Raw genomic sequence first — 14,983 nt, 5'->3', positions numbered from 1 at the left:
GAGCCACCCAGGTGCCCCAACATTAAGAGATTTTCAAAAATGATTATTAAGCTGAAGAAGGGCCTTGAGTTATCTTTGCAGGATCTGAAACCCTCTGAGCATGCAAATACCAGACCAACTGGAGCCTGAGAACTGATGATCCTGATGGCTGCCAGCCCTGGAGACTTTGGTCTGGACTCAGTCACCTGAACATGACTCTTGCCCCAATTCTGTGTTGTAGTCCCCCCACCACACAGGCCCCTTCATGAACATGGACACCGCCTTAGCTTAAAACTTCCCAGTTCTGTTGCTCAGGAGACACTGCTTTGGGAAATACCCTTCGTGCTCTTTTACTTATAAGTAAAACCTTTCCTTTTCCTATTCTTTGGCTTGGTTGTGTCTCCTGGCTTCACACTCACCAAAAGGGGAACCAAGTTTCGAGACCCAGCACTCTCAGGAATTTGGGCCCAATAACTCTTTGTTGCGAGGGGGAGGGGGGGCATGCTCACACTGTGGATTGTTTAGCAGCGTCCTTGGTCTCTACCTGCGACCTACCAGTAGCAGCACCTCCTCTTCCATTTCCCCGTGTCCCCCTTTCCCCAGCTGTTACAACCAAAAATGTCTCCAGACATTTCCAAAGGTCCCTGGAGTGGGGTAGGAGGGCAGCAGAATTGCCTCCAGTTGAGAACCACTGGATGCAGAATTGATCTTCTCTGAGCAGGCATCAAACTGAGGGATGCCAAAGTTGTTGCGAGGACATACCAACTGCTGGACTTGTTTCCTCTTAGTGGAGATGGAGACACTAAGTAAGGCATTTTGTATTAGAAGACTAAGTGGAGAAATCCGAGTTTGTGGAACTATCTGGGAAGGTGGCTGTTGCCCCTTCCTTGTTGAGCAATACCTCCCATCTTGGAAGCTCTGAAAAGCCTGAAGTCAATCGAGTCCAAACTCGGCCTTAAAATCACCAGAGAAATTAAACATATAGTGATACAGTGATATATAGGTATCAGTTCATACGGCTCAGAGGTTCTGATTAAAAATGTCCCATTCGCGAGACTTCTCCAGGTGATCCAACGGTGCCCGTGACCCCTTCCCCCTGATCCGGCGATAGTGGGCGCTGGCGCAGGCGAGGATGCAGGGAACCCAGACCCGACTGCGACCCGCACCCACAAGGCCTGCGTCACAGTCGTCACAATCGCTGGTTCCTTGGACACCCGGGCCCTAGCGTTCGCATGGGATGGAAGCCCAGGTCTCTAACGGAGAGGCAGGGCCTGTGAGGAGCTCGCTCTCCGCTCTCCTTCGTCGCGGAGGTGGGAGCTCCTTCTCCGTCCTAATTCTGCGTTTTTCTTTCCCTGGTATTGTTCTCGCCTCGGTTTTGTGGATCTCCAGTATCTCGGCTCCCTCTGAAAAGCCCAGGGAACCTTGGCCTTGGCAGTCTTCTGGTCTTCCTGCAGAGGCTCCTCCTAACTCCGCACACCTTGTGTTTAGTAGCAAAAGCGCTGCGACCTGGGGTCAGGGTTAGGTCAGAAGTGTGCGGAGAGTTCTTCGTCGGACCCTCAGAGGAACCGTCTGCCAAGGGCACGTTTGGGCTTCGAGCTTGGGGCGGGCAGGGGTTGGGGGGTGTTGTTGTTTGGTTTGTTTTTTGCTTTTACACTCCCCTCAGCAGTGGGAAGTCTATGTCTAGGTCTTGAGAGCAAAAGCTCCCTACACCATCTCTCAGAGACAGAGGGGTTTTGCTCTTCCTCCTACCCTAGAAGCTAAGTATCCTTGTCTGTGCCTTGCGGGTGTAGGGGCTTGCTGCCTCTCCCCTGGTGACTTGAGGCTTTAATAGGAGAATAGGGTCTGGGGACTTCATGTTTGCCCCCCCCCCCCCAGCACACAGGAACTGCTAATAAATGCTCCAGATTTCTACTATGCCCTCAATCTTTAGAAACTTTGAGAACCCAGGGGAGACCAGTGGGAACCACCCCACTAGTGTTGCAGGATTCTTTACCTCAATACCCCATATTCGTTTTCTCTCTGCTTTGAAGAATGAATAAGCGGACACAAAATAAAATGAGCATCAGGCAAAAGTAAGTGTATTAGAGTATAAGATTATAAAGTAAGAATAGTTATGAAAGCTGTCTTTATAGAGCAAAGATCTTTGTTTTATAGGCAAAGATCTATTGTTTTATAGGCAAAGATCCTTTGTTTATAGGCAAAGATCTATAGGCAAAGATCCTTGTTTTATAAGGTTTTGGTCGCTTCCCCCTCTCCCTGCCCCCTCATTCCTTCTCAGGTTTTACCCTCATTGGCTTCATTATTCTAGGTGCTGGGTTATCCATTCCTGATTGAGTCCATTCCATCGTGTGAGAAGTCAGACTGTGTCATACAGTTACTTATTTTAGTTAGATATTAAGATTGTAAGGGTGCCTGGGTTAAGCATCCAACTTCACCTCAGGTCATGACTTCACCTCAGGTCATGACTTCACCTCAGGTCATGATCTCAAGGGTTCGTGGGTTCACTGGGTTCGCCGCATTGGGCTCTGTGCTGACAGCTAGCTCAGAGCATGGAGCCTGTCTTTGGATTCTGTATCTCCCTCTCTCTGATCCTTCCCTGCTCATACTGTCTCTCTGTCTCTCTCAAAAATAAATAAAAAAACACTAAAAAATATTAAAAAAAAAAAAGATTGTTAAATTCCTGAGGGGAATCTGAGAGGGAGTAGGTAGTGTCTGTTACATTCTCAAGTGGAACTTTCTGCCTGAGGGAGTTTGCTCAAGGTCCGAAGAAATGTTCTAAAATACATGCTTTTCCCCCATCCAGGGACCTTCAAGCCCTAGCCTCTCCCTTTTCACCAACTGAATCCTGTCTTTTCCTATTATATTAGTGAGTGCAGTCTCCTCTTGTATCTGGAGCTCAAGCTACTCCAGTTGAACTGCTAACCTGCCCTTGGCCTTTAAGAATTCCTTAAATTTTAGCTGATTTCGTCTTGTTGGCTTTTATAGTACTCATTTCTTTTTCCTGAGCTCTGCCAATGGTGAAATAGCTTGTGTGCTCATCACTCCTTGGAGGAATCTGTCTCTCTCTTGAACTGCCTTAGCTCCAGTGTTCTTTCTAAGGGCTGATACTAATATTTTTGCCTTTGCTAATTAAGTGGAATCCATGGTGCCAATGTCAGACAGACAGGTCTGAGCCAACAGGAGAAGTCCGACCACGCCTCATGCTCCTGGAAATGAAAACTGCCTTTTCCCCAGGTCTTTGCAGAAGGACTCTGAGTAAGTTTGGAGATGTCTGGAGGGATGCCCAGACCAGGCTTTCTTCTTCACAGCCAAGCTCCTGGAAGGAGTTGGCTACAACCTCGCACTTGCTCTTCAAGCTGCCACACTCTGGCACCTGAAGTAAGATCTCTGACAAAAATATTCTGGTCACAGTCTCCAGGGACTGTCAATGCTCAAATCACAGGAACTCCTTTTGGTTCTTGGAAAATGTGACTGTGGTGGCTCATCCCCAATCCTTCCACACATTTTTGTGTCTCTCCCACCCTTTAAAATATTGGTGATCTCTGCAGCTTTACCTTTTTCACTCTCTCTATGTTCTGTCTGGGAAATCTCAACCCCTACCAGGTTAAACCACAACCAACCCTCCCTTAAGGTTGCAGATAAAATACAAGATGCCCAGCTGAATTTCAGAAAAACAGTATAAAATTTTCAAACATAAGTATGTCTCATGAAATATTTATCTGACATTCATTTAAAGTGTGTTCTGTAGCTTTATTTGTCAAATCTAGCAACTCTAACCTCATCCACACCCCTCACCCTCACCAATGCTGATGACTTTCAAACCACTATTTCTAGTCTCAACTCCCCATCCCGAATTCCAGGCCCCCACGTACACTTCACCCACTGGTTCCTCAGACATTGCAAATTCATCTGGTTCCAAGCAGAAAATAGCATCATCTCAGAAACCTACTCCTCCCCACATGTTCTCCACCTTTATGAACAGCAGCACCAGCATCTGTACCAGGTCCTTTCCCCAGATTCTCCCCTTTTTCTCCCACATCCCAGCCAGTGGTATGTATATTAATTTTGCTATACTAATCCAAATCCTTCCTCTCCATCTCCTTCATCCATTCTCACCTGGTTTATAGTTGTCTGTGTTTCCAGCCAGACCCCCTAAATCCACTCTTTCGTGCTGCTGGGAACTAGCAAAACTTTGCCCACAGACTCATTGGATCCAGTCTGGTTCCAGTTCTAATTTAAAAGCCCAACTGTAGGGTAGCCCCATTTGCAAAGAACAAGATTATACATGTTCCTTCCAGTGGAAATCAAACCAGTGACCTAAGGATTCATACAGAGATCAAACTAGAGTCCTTCACTCAACTAGCTGAGCTGTTGAAAGGCACATGCTCAGAGTGTTTGGAAAACTCTTGATCACCACAGGCAGGAACCTTGTTTGGAAAGGATGCCTGGAGAGATCTTCATGCTCTCCTAGAGTGCCTCAGTCACCTGTGCCCTGTGGGTCCCACGAGGCCACTTATCTCAATGCCTGGCCTAATGTTATGACCATCAGCCACTCAGAGAGGTGAGGAATGGTTCTTTCTTAGAGCAACTCTGGATTTGAAGAGTTAAGGTGGTGAAAAAGGTCCAGATGAGGCTGAACTCTGTAAGCTCAAGGCTAAGGTCACCTTTGCCTAAGGCAGCCCCCTGGAGGGGCATTTAATTGCAGCCATCTCTTCTCAATAGTCTCCACCAAGTGCCGCTTCCTCTTTTTCACTTGGTGAAACTGAACAAGAAAGGAGTCTCTGCTCAAGAAATAGGGGAGGTATTTGCCGAGGCCAGCCTCTGGTCAGAGCCCCACTGAAGTCCTGCCCCTACCCAGAAGGTTCCTCAGCCACTCAACTTTCTTCTGGAGGTGTCTGCTTCTTGCAGTGGGTCAAGGTTTAATGGCATGATTGAAATGGCAATTTGAACTTGTAAGAGGAGAGGATAATGGTGTTAGAATTTTTAATTTGGTCCAGAAGAACTTTTGCAAATGTCCTGGGGTTTAAACCTGGATCTTAAGGCATTCCAAGCAAGAAACATACCCAGATCAATGACTATCTGGAAAACTACTGCATTAATTACTTTTAAGGGCTTCTACTGATCCTGCCAGTGACACCAAGAACCAATGGTTTCTCTGGGACCTCCAGTGCTGCCTTCTCCTGGAGGGCCATGGCAGGCTCTCTTGATCCCTCCAAACCCATAAGCCAAAGGCCTCTGAGCTCTGAAGTTGCCTATAACAGTGTTTCTCCAGTGTTGCCTTCTCTTTCTGGGTTTTCATTTTTTTGTTTATGTTCAGTCTTAAATCTATATGACCCAGGATTTGATTTGGGCCCTTTCATATCCAATGCCATAATTATTGACCATAAATCCACAGGGACAGAAATAAGCCAGCTCCTTCTGGACATCAGATCATCTGCCCACGCACTCTTTACCCCACCACCCTTTCTTCCACTTTTTGGCATTGCTCTTGCTTTCACTATTATTTATTCTTGAATCCTCTTTGCTAGTCACTGAGGCCTCAGCTTCTTAAGACCACATTGGACCCATGTACTCCACCAGTCACACATCACAGGAGCAAGAAGCCCCAATCCCTTACCAGAAGCCTTCATGTCCTGGAGTAACAATGTTTGTGAATAGTCCACTGAGGGAGAGTCATTTCTTTCATGAATGTGTGGACTCTTTCTATTTGATCCCCAGAGGCCAACTTGGTCTCTGAAGTTGAGGTCTAGCCCCCTTAGTCTCCCACATAGGAACTATAATAGAAGAGTGAAAACTTCTGTATGTTCCCTAAGCCAGCACACAGGAATCCAGGTGGGTGTGCCTAACAGGGATTCTAGGGGAAGGTTTGGTTGGCTCAAGGCAGTCTGTCTTCATTGAGACTTATAAGGTTGCCACTATGGAGGTCTTAACATTCCTAGGAGATTGATTGATGTGGCCTGCTGATTCCCAGTTTCCTGTAGGAGTCTTGCCTGACAGGCCAGGGTTTCTTTCAGACCAAGCTGTCTCTCTCTGCTCTAAATCTGGTGTTGTAATTGTTTGCACATGGTGGGCAAGTATTTGAGTTGGGTTTCCTCCATCCTAATTTGTTCAAATCTCAAATAGCACCTCTCCCAAATGGTGCTGGTAAAGAGGCTGTGTGCTCAGGAGTTAGGGCTGAATTGTGCATCAACTGCCGGATACTTTAAGCTTCTTAACACCTTCCTACTGGGTTTGACAGAGAGGAGTAAGCTCCTTCCTTACCGAAAAGGATTTTGCAATTTAGGATTTTGGCTAGAAAAAAAAATCATTCTAGTGCTCCCTCCTTGCTGTACTGATGTAAGCTGATTTTGGTGGACCACAGTCTGGGCCGTAAAATACATGTTAACAATTTTAAAAGTGTAGGAACTATATAATTCTCTCAGACTACAATGGAATTAAACCAGAAATCAATAACACAAAGATAGCTGGAAAGTCCCCAAATATTTGTAGATTGAACAACACACTTCTATGTAACTCATGGGTCAAAAAAAGAAACATGAAGTACGTTTTAAAATAGTTTAAACTAGGGGAGCCTGAAAGACTCAGTCGGTTGAATGTCCAACACTTGATTTTGGCTCAGGTCATGATCCAAGGGTTGTGGGATCAAGCCCAGCATCGGGCTCAGCACTGAGCATGGAGCCTGCTTAAGATTCTCTCTCCCTCTGCCCCTCTCCCCTGCTCATACTCTCTCTCTAAAGAAATAAATTTAAAAAAATATTTTTAACTAAATTAAAATGAAAACAGCTTGTCAAAATATGCTGGATGCAGCAAAAGCAATGACTAGGGGAAAATTTATTACATTGAATACATATATTAGGAAAGAAGAAAGATCTAAAATCAGTAATCTAGGCTTCCATCTTAGGATATTAGAAGAAGAGGAAATTAGATCCAAATAAACAGAAGAAAAGAAATAATAATAATTAGAGCAAATATCAATGAAATTGAAAACAGGAAATTAGTAGAGAAAATCAGTGAAAACAAAGGCTGGTTCTTTGAAAAGATCAGTAACATTTATAAACCTCTAAATAAGCTAAGCTATTTAGTGAAATATAAGTTGAAAAGATGCAAGTCACTAGAAAGAAAGAAATAGAAAAGACACAAATTATTGATATCAGAAATGAAATAGAGGTACTCACTACTGATCTCATGGACATTAAAAGGATAATAAGGGAATATTATTAACAACTCTATGCCTACAAACATGATAACTTTGGTGAAATAGGCCAAATCCTTAAAAGACACATTTTACCAAAACTCACACAAGGAGAAGTAGGTCATGTGAACAGGCCTTTCTATATTAAAGAAATTTAATCAAGAATTTATAATTTCTATGGGCAGAAGATACGAACAGACACTTCTCCAAAGAGGACATCCAGATGGCCAACAGACACATGAAACGATGCTCAGCATCCCTCCTCATCAGGGAAATACACATCAAAACCACACTGAGATACCACCTCACACCAGTCAGAGTGGCTAAAATGAGCAAATCAGAGAACTCGAGATGCTGGCGAGGATGTGGAGAAACGGGCACCCTCCTACACTGTTGGTGGGAATGTAAACTGGTACAGCCCCTCTGGAAAACAGGGTGGAGGTTCCTCAGGAAACTAACAATAGAACTCCCCTATGACCCAGCAATAGCACTGCTAGGAATTTACCCAAGGGATACAGAAATGCTGATGCATAGGAGCACATGTACCCCAATGTTCATAGCAGCACTCTCCACAATAGCTAAAACATGGAAAGAGCCTATGTGTCCATCAACAGATGAATGGATCAAGAAGATGTGGTTTATCTATACCATGGAATACTACATGGCAATGAGAAACAATGAAATCTGGCCATGTGTAGCAACATGGATGGACCTTGAGGGTGTTATGCTGAGCGAAATAAGTCAGGCAGAGAAGGACAAATATCATATGTGTGCACGTATAGGAGGATTAGGAGGAACTTGACGGAGGACCATGGGGGAGAAGAAGGGCGGAAATGGTGGGGGAAAGGGAGAGAGGCAAACCATGAGAGACTCTTGAATGCTGACAAAAACTGAGGACTGATGGATGTTGGGGGGGGGAGGGGGGATGGGCATGGAGGAGGGCACTTTGGGGATGAGCACTGAGTGTTATGTGGAAACTAATTTGACAATAAACTATTGTAAAAAAAAAAAAAAAAACTTAACCATAAAATAACAAGCAGCCTAGTTTTAAAAATGGGTAAAAGATCTGAAAAAATATCTCATCAAAGAAGATGGCAAAAAAGCATAAGAAAAAGTATCATGTATCATTAGGAATTCCAAATTAAAACAAAGAGATAGTGCTACATACCTATTAGAATGGCTAAAATCCAAAACACTGACAACACCAAATGCTGACAAGAATGTGCAGTAATAGGAACTCTCATTCATTGCTGGCAGGAATCAAAAAAAGATACAGCCACTTTGGAAGACAGTTTGTCAGTTTCTTACACAGCTCAACACAGACTTACCATATGATCCAGCAATCATGCTCCTATGTATTTACCCAAATCAGGTGAAAGCTATGACTACACAAAAATCTGCACATGAATATTTATAGTAGCTTTATGCATAACTGCTAAAACTTAGAATCTACCAAGATATCCTTTCTGTAGGTGAAGGGATAAATAAACTGGGAATCATCTAGATAAATCCATCAGTGTTAAAAAAGAAATGAGCTATCAAGCTATAAAAAGACATGGAGGGAAACTTAAACGCATATTGCTAAGTAAAGGAAACTAGTCTAAAAAGGAGACTGTGTAATTCCAACAATATGATATTCTAGAAAATGCAAAACTATTGGGAAAGTAAAAAGGTCAATGGTTGGGGTGCCTGACTGGCTCAGTCAGTAGAGCATGTGACCCTTGATCTCAAGGTTGTGAGTTCAAACCCCATGTTGGGTATATAGATTACCTGAAAATCTTTAAAAACAAATTAGAGGTTTAAAAGGGAGGGATGAATAAGTGGGGCATAAGGTGTTTTGGGGGCAGAAAAACTATTCTGCATGTTACTGTAAAGATGGATACGTGAAATTATGCATTTCTTAAATCTCTAAAATTACACAATACAAAAAATAATCTCTAAACTATAGACTTTAGTTATATGTTAATGTATCAATATTGGTTCATTGGTTATAAAAATGTATTATATGAATACAACATTTCAATAATAGAGGAAACATGAGGAGTATGGTGACTTGTAATTTCTGTGCAATTTTTCTGTAAACCTAAAACTGATCTAAAAAGTAAAGCTTATTGAGTTTTTAAAAGGTTCTTAAGGCTCCAGTATCTAACAATGTAAATTAAAGGTAGACAAAAAACTTAGTTTCCAGGCTTGATTGTCATGTATTGGATTGTAAAAGTGACATTTATTTTTTAATTGCCTGTCTTTGGAATATCATACTTGAATTATGTGTGGGATATTAACGATCTCATATAACTTAAAATACCCTGAAGACCCTGCAATTCCTTCTGATTTTCGACAAGCTAGGAATAGTAGCACTTATGAGCTATTGGCTTTTGAGCTATTGAAAGCTATAAGGTAGTTCTTTAATATGTAAAACCTGAACACCTTTGGCCCCATGATAGTTGAAAAGTGTGATTCATGTAAGTTTTTAAACAGCTAGACTTCAAAAGTTTATTAAAGATAGTGAAATAGTTTGGTGTTTCTCAGGGAGAAGGTGATGAAAGCACGTTTTTTGTTTTTGTTTTTGTTTTTGTTTTTTTTGGTATCAGCATTCATCCATCTTTAAAAATAATTGACTTTAGGGATGCTTGGGTGGCTCAGTTGGTTGGACGTCTAGGTTCGGTTCATGTCATGATCTCACGGGTCATGGGCTTGAGCCCTGCATTGGGCTCTGTGCTGACAGCTCAGAGCCTGGAGCCTGCTTTGGATTCTGTGTCTCCCTCTCTCTCTCTGCCCCTCCTTCTTTCATGCTGTGTCTCTCAAAAATAAATTTATATTTCACATAAAATCTCAAAGAAAAATTTTAAGCCTTTTAAAATGTTTCATCTAAAACCTTTGGAACATAGATATATTATTTGCAAAGTTTTAGGAGACCTATTTTTTCTAATAGAATAAAATGTCATCAAAAAATTATTTCAGGAATGACATTGCTTTAAAAACTGATGAAAGAAAAAGCATTTGGAATGGTTATCATTTGTTTTTTTATAAATTTAAAAGTATTCTTCACATATTTGGGATGTAAATCCTTTGCTGTACATACAAATACATCCTCTACTCTGTGCAGGACTGTTCACTCAATGGAATTTTTTGGGTTTTTAAAAAAAATTTTAATGGAATTTTTTAAATGAGAAGATTTTACTCCCAATGTAGCCCAATTTATCTGATTTATCTCTTCATATTTGTTTTTATAGGTCTTGTTTAAGAAATATTTGCCTATCTCGAAGTCATCAAGGCATTCTCTTATGTTTTTTAAAATAAGCTTTACTATTTTACATTTCACAATTGGGTTTATCATTAATTATTTTACATGTGATATCTGGTTTAAATCAAGATTTCTTTCCCCTGTTGTGTTAGGTGATGATCTGTCACCATTTATTGAAAAGTCTGTTCCCTCTCCCCTCTTGCACTACAGTATAGTTTTTGTCATAAATCAGTGGCCAACCATTCACCTATTTTTCTAAACTGTACTGTTCCATTGGTATATTTGCCTATGCTATATCACCACCACTCTGACTAAATTGTGTCTTCATAATAATTATGATTATTATCTGATACAGCAAGTCTTCTCTGTTTTTCTCCAAAAGTCTTTTAAACTAGTTTTGGCCCTTTGCATGCCCATATATTCTTTATAATTGTCAAGTTGCACTGCCCAATTGTGGAATTTTTACTGGATTTTAAGATCATAGATTACTTTGAAAGACTTGACATTTTTATAGTATTGAGTTTTCTACTCCATAAACATGAGCTGTCCTTTCCTTTATGTAGCTTTTCTTCAATTCTCCAATAATAGTTTGCATTTTGTGCTTGGAGATTTTAAAAGATGTGTTTTTAGGTATTTCATTGTTTGATGCTATTATAAAGGTAATCTTTTTCAATTTAACATTCTAACTAGTTGATGATGGCATAGAAGAATGTAAGAAATCTTTGACTATTATTGTTTATTATTTCTAGTAATACAACCTGTAGATTTTTTTCTTTGGCTTTATGCAGTGAAGATTTATTTCTCACTCATTTCACAGTCCTGTGGGCTGAAGCACTGGCTTGGAGATCCGGACCTCTCAGTGTGAGGCCTGCACAGTCACCAAGGATGAGAGAGAGACACAGGGTTGGCATACGAGGACACTTCTATCACTTGTGCTCACATATCTCTGGCCAGTATTGGTCACCTGATCCGGTTAACTGCATGGGGGGCGGGGCATAGTGTATGTGAGCCTTCACACCTCACGAGAGAGACCAGAGAGAAGACAGAGGGGAGAAGAGACGGTGCTTCAGACTATTGTCATCAAAAGCTATCCTACTAAACAAGAGGGACAAACACCTAGGAGTTCATTCTTTTTCAGATGGTGAATCTTAAACCCTACAAAAATTGTCCACAGTACTGTTAATTTGTAGATTTCTTTAAATTTTCTTTTTTTTTTTAATTTCCCAATTCCCTATTCTAGTCAAATCTGAAAAAGAATCAAACCCTTCATTCAACATAAGATTTTTCTCTCTTGACATTAGCAATATTTCTGTCTTTATCTGTCAGCTGACTCAAGCCAGCAGCAATAAAAATGTATGTGCAGAGAAAGTGATAATGGAGGTGCATGTTGAAGTATATGAACATTATTTTTCTTCTGCTGGCCATTCTGGTAGACTAATATACACAGCAAGTGATAAAGCCATGGTGCCTTCTCTATGAAGACTCAAAAGGGATGTTTAGAAATCTTCCCCTTGCTTCTGGAGTAAGCAGCAATTAGAACTCTAGGGAGATGATGAGACTAGATAAAATTTCATGCATAATTATTGATACTTCATTTCCAGCTAGTCCTGGGGTTGGATGTATGCTCTTGTGATACTACATATAGTTACACACAAAATGAACACTCTTCACGTTTCTGTTTATTTTTCTGAAACTGTTCTGTGTCCACTGAACTCACCTGATCACAGATCTACTCTCCTGTTCTAAAAGTCAACAGACAGACTCCAGGCCATTGGTGCTACCAGGAGACCTCTCCCATTTTCTACTCTGACCTCCACTTTAACTTTCCAAGATTAATTTTAGTTTTAGATTTGTATGGAATGTTCTCTTTACTTCTATTGCAGTTTTCAGGACATTATGTTTTAATTATCTGCTTCCATCTATCTGTCCCCTACAAACGCTAAACTATGACCTATACTTTGGCCTCTCTTTCCCTGGCACAATCACAGTACCTGGGACAGATTAGGTGTTTATTAAAGGGTTTGTAACTAAAACATAACATGAACACAGTCTTAAGGAGTGACAGCTTTTTTGAGCCAATATTACCTAGGTTCTTGAGCTAAGAGGATGCAGGGCTTACTATACCCTTATTGATGAATACCTGCTTCAGTTTATAATTCTCAGGGCACATTTTTTAGCAGACAGGAAAAAAAATCTAAATGTAAAGGTGAAAGCATTCACCAAGTACATGAAGAAGTAGAATTCTAGGATGTCATAGAGAGGCCAGAGATTCCATCGTTGATCTCACAATGCTAATTTCTGCATATGGTGACATTCAAACCTGAGGTCTCTTTGCCGAGAAAGAGCTATAAAATCCTCATGTAGATCACCTGTGTGTGCCCAGTGGTGTGAACAGATCATTGCTTTTACGACAAGAGCCACAAAATTCTGGAGGCAAAAAGTGCAATCAAATAAAACCTGTGTCTTTCAGAAGCAACAATCTAGACAGCCACGTAAATAAGCCACTGAGAGTTATAATCATCCCTTTCAAACTGCATTGACAAAATTACATTTGCATCCTGCAAATGTCAGCTAAGATGCAGTCCAGAATTGTCAATTACTTGAACATTTTCCAAGGGCAATTCTGTGCAAGTATTACGATAAGCAGGAAGACAAGCAATTTCTGTCTTTATAGATCAAAATATTTATCCAGCATTGAATGGGGAAGCAAAAACGCACACAGAGAAAAGAACAGAATACACCCGTGCACAGATACAGAGAATGAAAGGGTGAGTGTTCAAGAAGGATGCCGGGATTGTCCCCTGACCCCTGTATGCTTGTGGGCCTCCAGGGCTTGCCCTGGGCACCTGCTTGGCTGCCACTTTGGCAGGAAACGTCCATTTGGGCAAATCGGTGCTGGTGGCAGAGCCCAGAGTGCACGTGGTGGGTGCCTGAAAGTGTAAAGCGCCCTGGATGATGTGTGAAGCGGCTGTTCAGGGCTGCTCCATAAAGCCAGAGCAAGGTGGACTGTTCGGCGCTGCAGGGCACTGGTTTGTGGACTGCAGAAAGATGGTGCTGCTCTTCCTAAACGACAGCGTACACCTAGCTGTGCGGCGGTTCGGGAAAGGTTCTCCTGGGCTTTGGCCTCTGAGAGTGAGTTTGCTGTGATCCTGACCCTGCCAGGGCCTTTGGTCAGGCGGAGGTGAGCTTGAGCGTTAGACACCAGCCGGTGGAGGCCTTCATGGGGGCCAGTAAAAATGCCAGGCAGCTCCTTCGAGCCGGAATCGAACCAGCGACCTAAGGATGTCCACACAGCGTCTAGTCTACAGTCCTCCGCTCTACCAGCTGAGCTATCGAAGGGCGCACACTGCTGAGGCCGAGTCATTGCCCTTTCTGGAAATGACGAGGCCAGGACTGGAAGTTGGCCTCGCTTTCGTCAGAAGCTCCCTTTGAAGAGAGCCAAACACGCGCTGCCCCGTGACGGCAGCCAGCTGTCCTGGGGCCGCGGTTTTCTAGATGCCCGACCCGGGCCCTCACTTGCGGCGTCATTTCCCCTCCCTGAGTTCTTACCGTGGGGAGGAGACGGCCGGGGGACTACGGCCGTCCGTCGGGGCCAGAAGGCGGAGAAGAGCTGGAGGGGAGGGGGTTTTGGCGAAACGGAGCGTGGGTCGGGTGGGGAGGGCTTGCGGAGGAAGGGAAAGGAGAACCCACCGCACGGCACCGGTGGCAGCCGCGAAACGCAGGACCTCAGGCTCAGGTGGAGGCCCCTGGAGGAAGCCCGCCCCTCAGCGCCCTCGCCTCCCCGGGGTTGTGACGCCCGTCCCCGCCTCGTCCCCGCGCCACCCACCCACCGTGCCCCCGCCGCGCTGTGCCCCCAGGACCGCGGGGCTCACTTCTCGGCGCGCGGAGCCTTACTGGCAGGTGAGGGGGAAAGACGCTGGGGCCCGGCGCGGAGGCCACGGCCACGGGGGCCCGGCGTCGCGGCCAGTCTGGGCGCGTGGCTCCCCACCTCTGCCCCCCGACCCGGATTCCTGTGGTGGAGACGGCTGCCGCCCAAAGTAGCTCACAACTCTGTGGGCTTCCCAGAGACGCACCGAAGACAAGAGCGGCAGAGATCACCCACGTGAGCCCGGATGGACTCCTTGCCCTGGCTCTGCGTCTTTTTCAAACGTTTCAGATCCCACTCTCCACGAGACATGTCACCCATCCAGGGAAGGGCCCCCAGGGGCACAACAAGCCACATTCAAGTGCCCCTGCCTCGAGCGAGTGTGTGGTCACCGCCTGAGTGGGCGACAGGTGTATCTGCACCTTCGAGGAGCCGGTGAGGGGCAGTGCCTTTGAGCCGGTCATACTCTCTCTGTGTGGTACTGGCAGAAAGAGTCAGCCAGGCAGGGTCTGTAGTTTTGCATGCTCTGGCCCTCTCAGGCTGTGCTGCAATCCTCTCTCATCTTGTTGGAAGAAAGCTTCCATTTTGAGCCCAGGTATTTTTGCCATAGTGAAAATGGGTCTATGGATTTTAATTATTAATAAACAGTCAAAATTGTCTCACCGGCTACAGCAAAATTTACCACAACAGTGCACGTTATCAT

General features: G+C 43.7%; 1 protein-coding gene and 1 non-coding gene across 2 annotated transcripts in view; both read right to left on the bottom strand.

The window, feature by feature from the left end:
- Positions 1–14,983, bottom strand: part of RNASE12 (ribonuclease A family member 12 (inactive)) — a 77,122-nt gene that overhangs the window by 55,103 nt on the left and 7,036 nt on the right. The gene's annotated exons all lie outside the window — the stretch shown is intronic.
- On the bottom strand, positions 13,664–13,754 carry TRNAY-GUA. Its single transcript is given in 2 exon segments — positions 13,664–13,699; positions 13,718–13,754. It is a non-coding gene; the product is annotated as a tRNA-Tyr (tRNA).

Source organism: Hyaena hyaena, unplaced genomic scaffold (genome assembly GCF_003009895.1).
Source record: "Hyaena hyaena isolate Hyena2069 unplaced genomic scaffold, ASM300989v1 scaffold_256, whole genome shotgun sequence".
Lineage (NCBI taxonomy): Eukaryota > Metazoa > Chordata > Mammalia > Carnivora > Hyaenidae > Hyaena > Hyaena hyaena.
The sequence above is the reverse complement of the archived record's forward strand: the minus strand, read 5'-3'. Positions and strand labels throughout refer to the sequence as shown.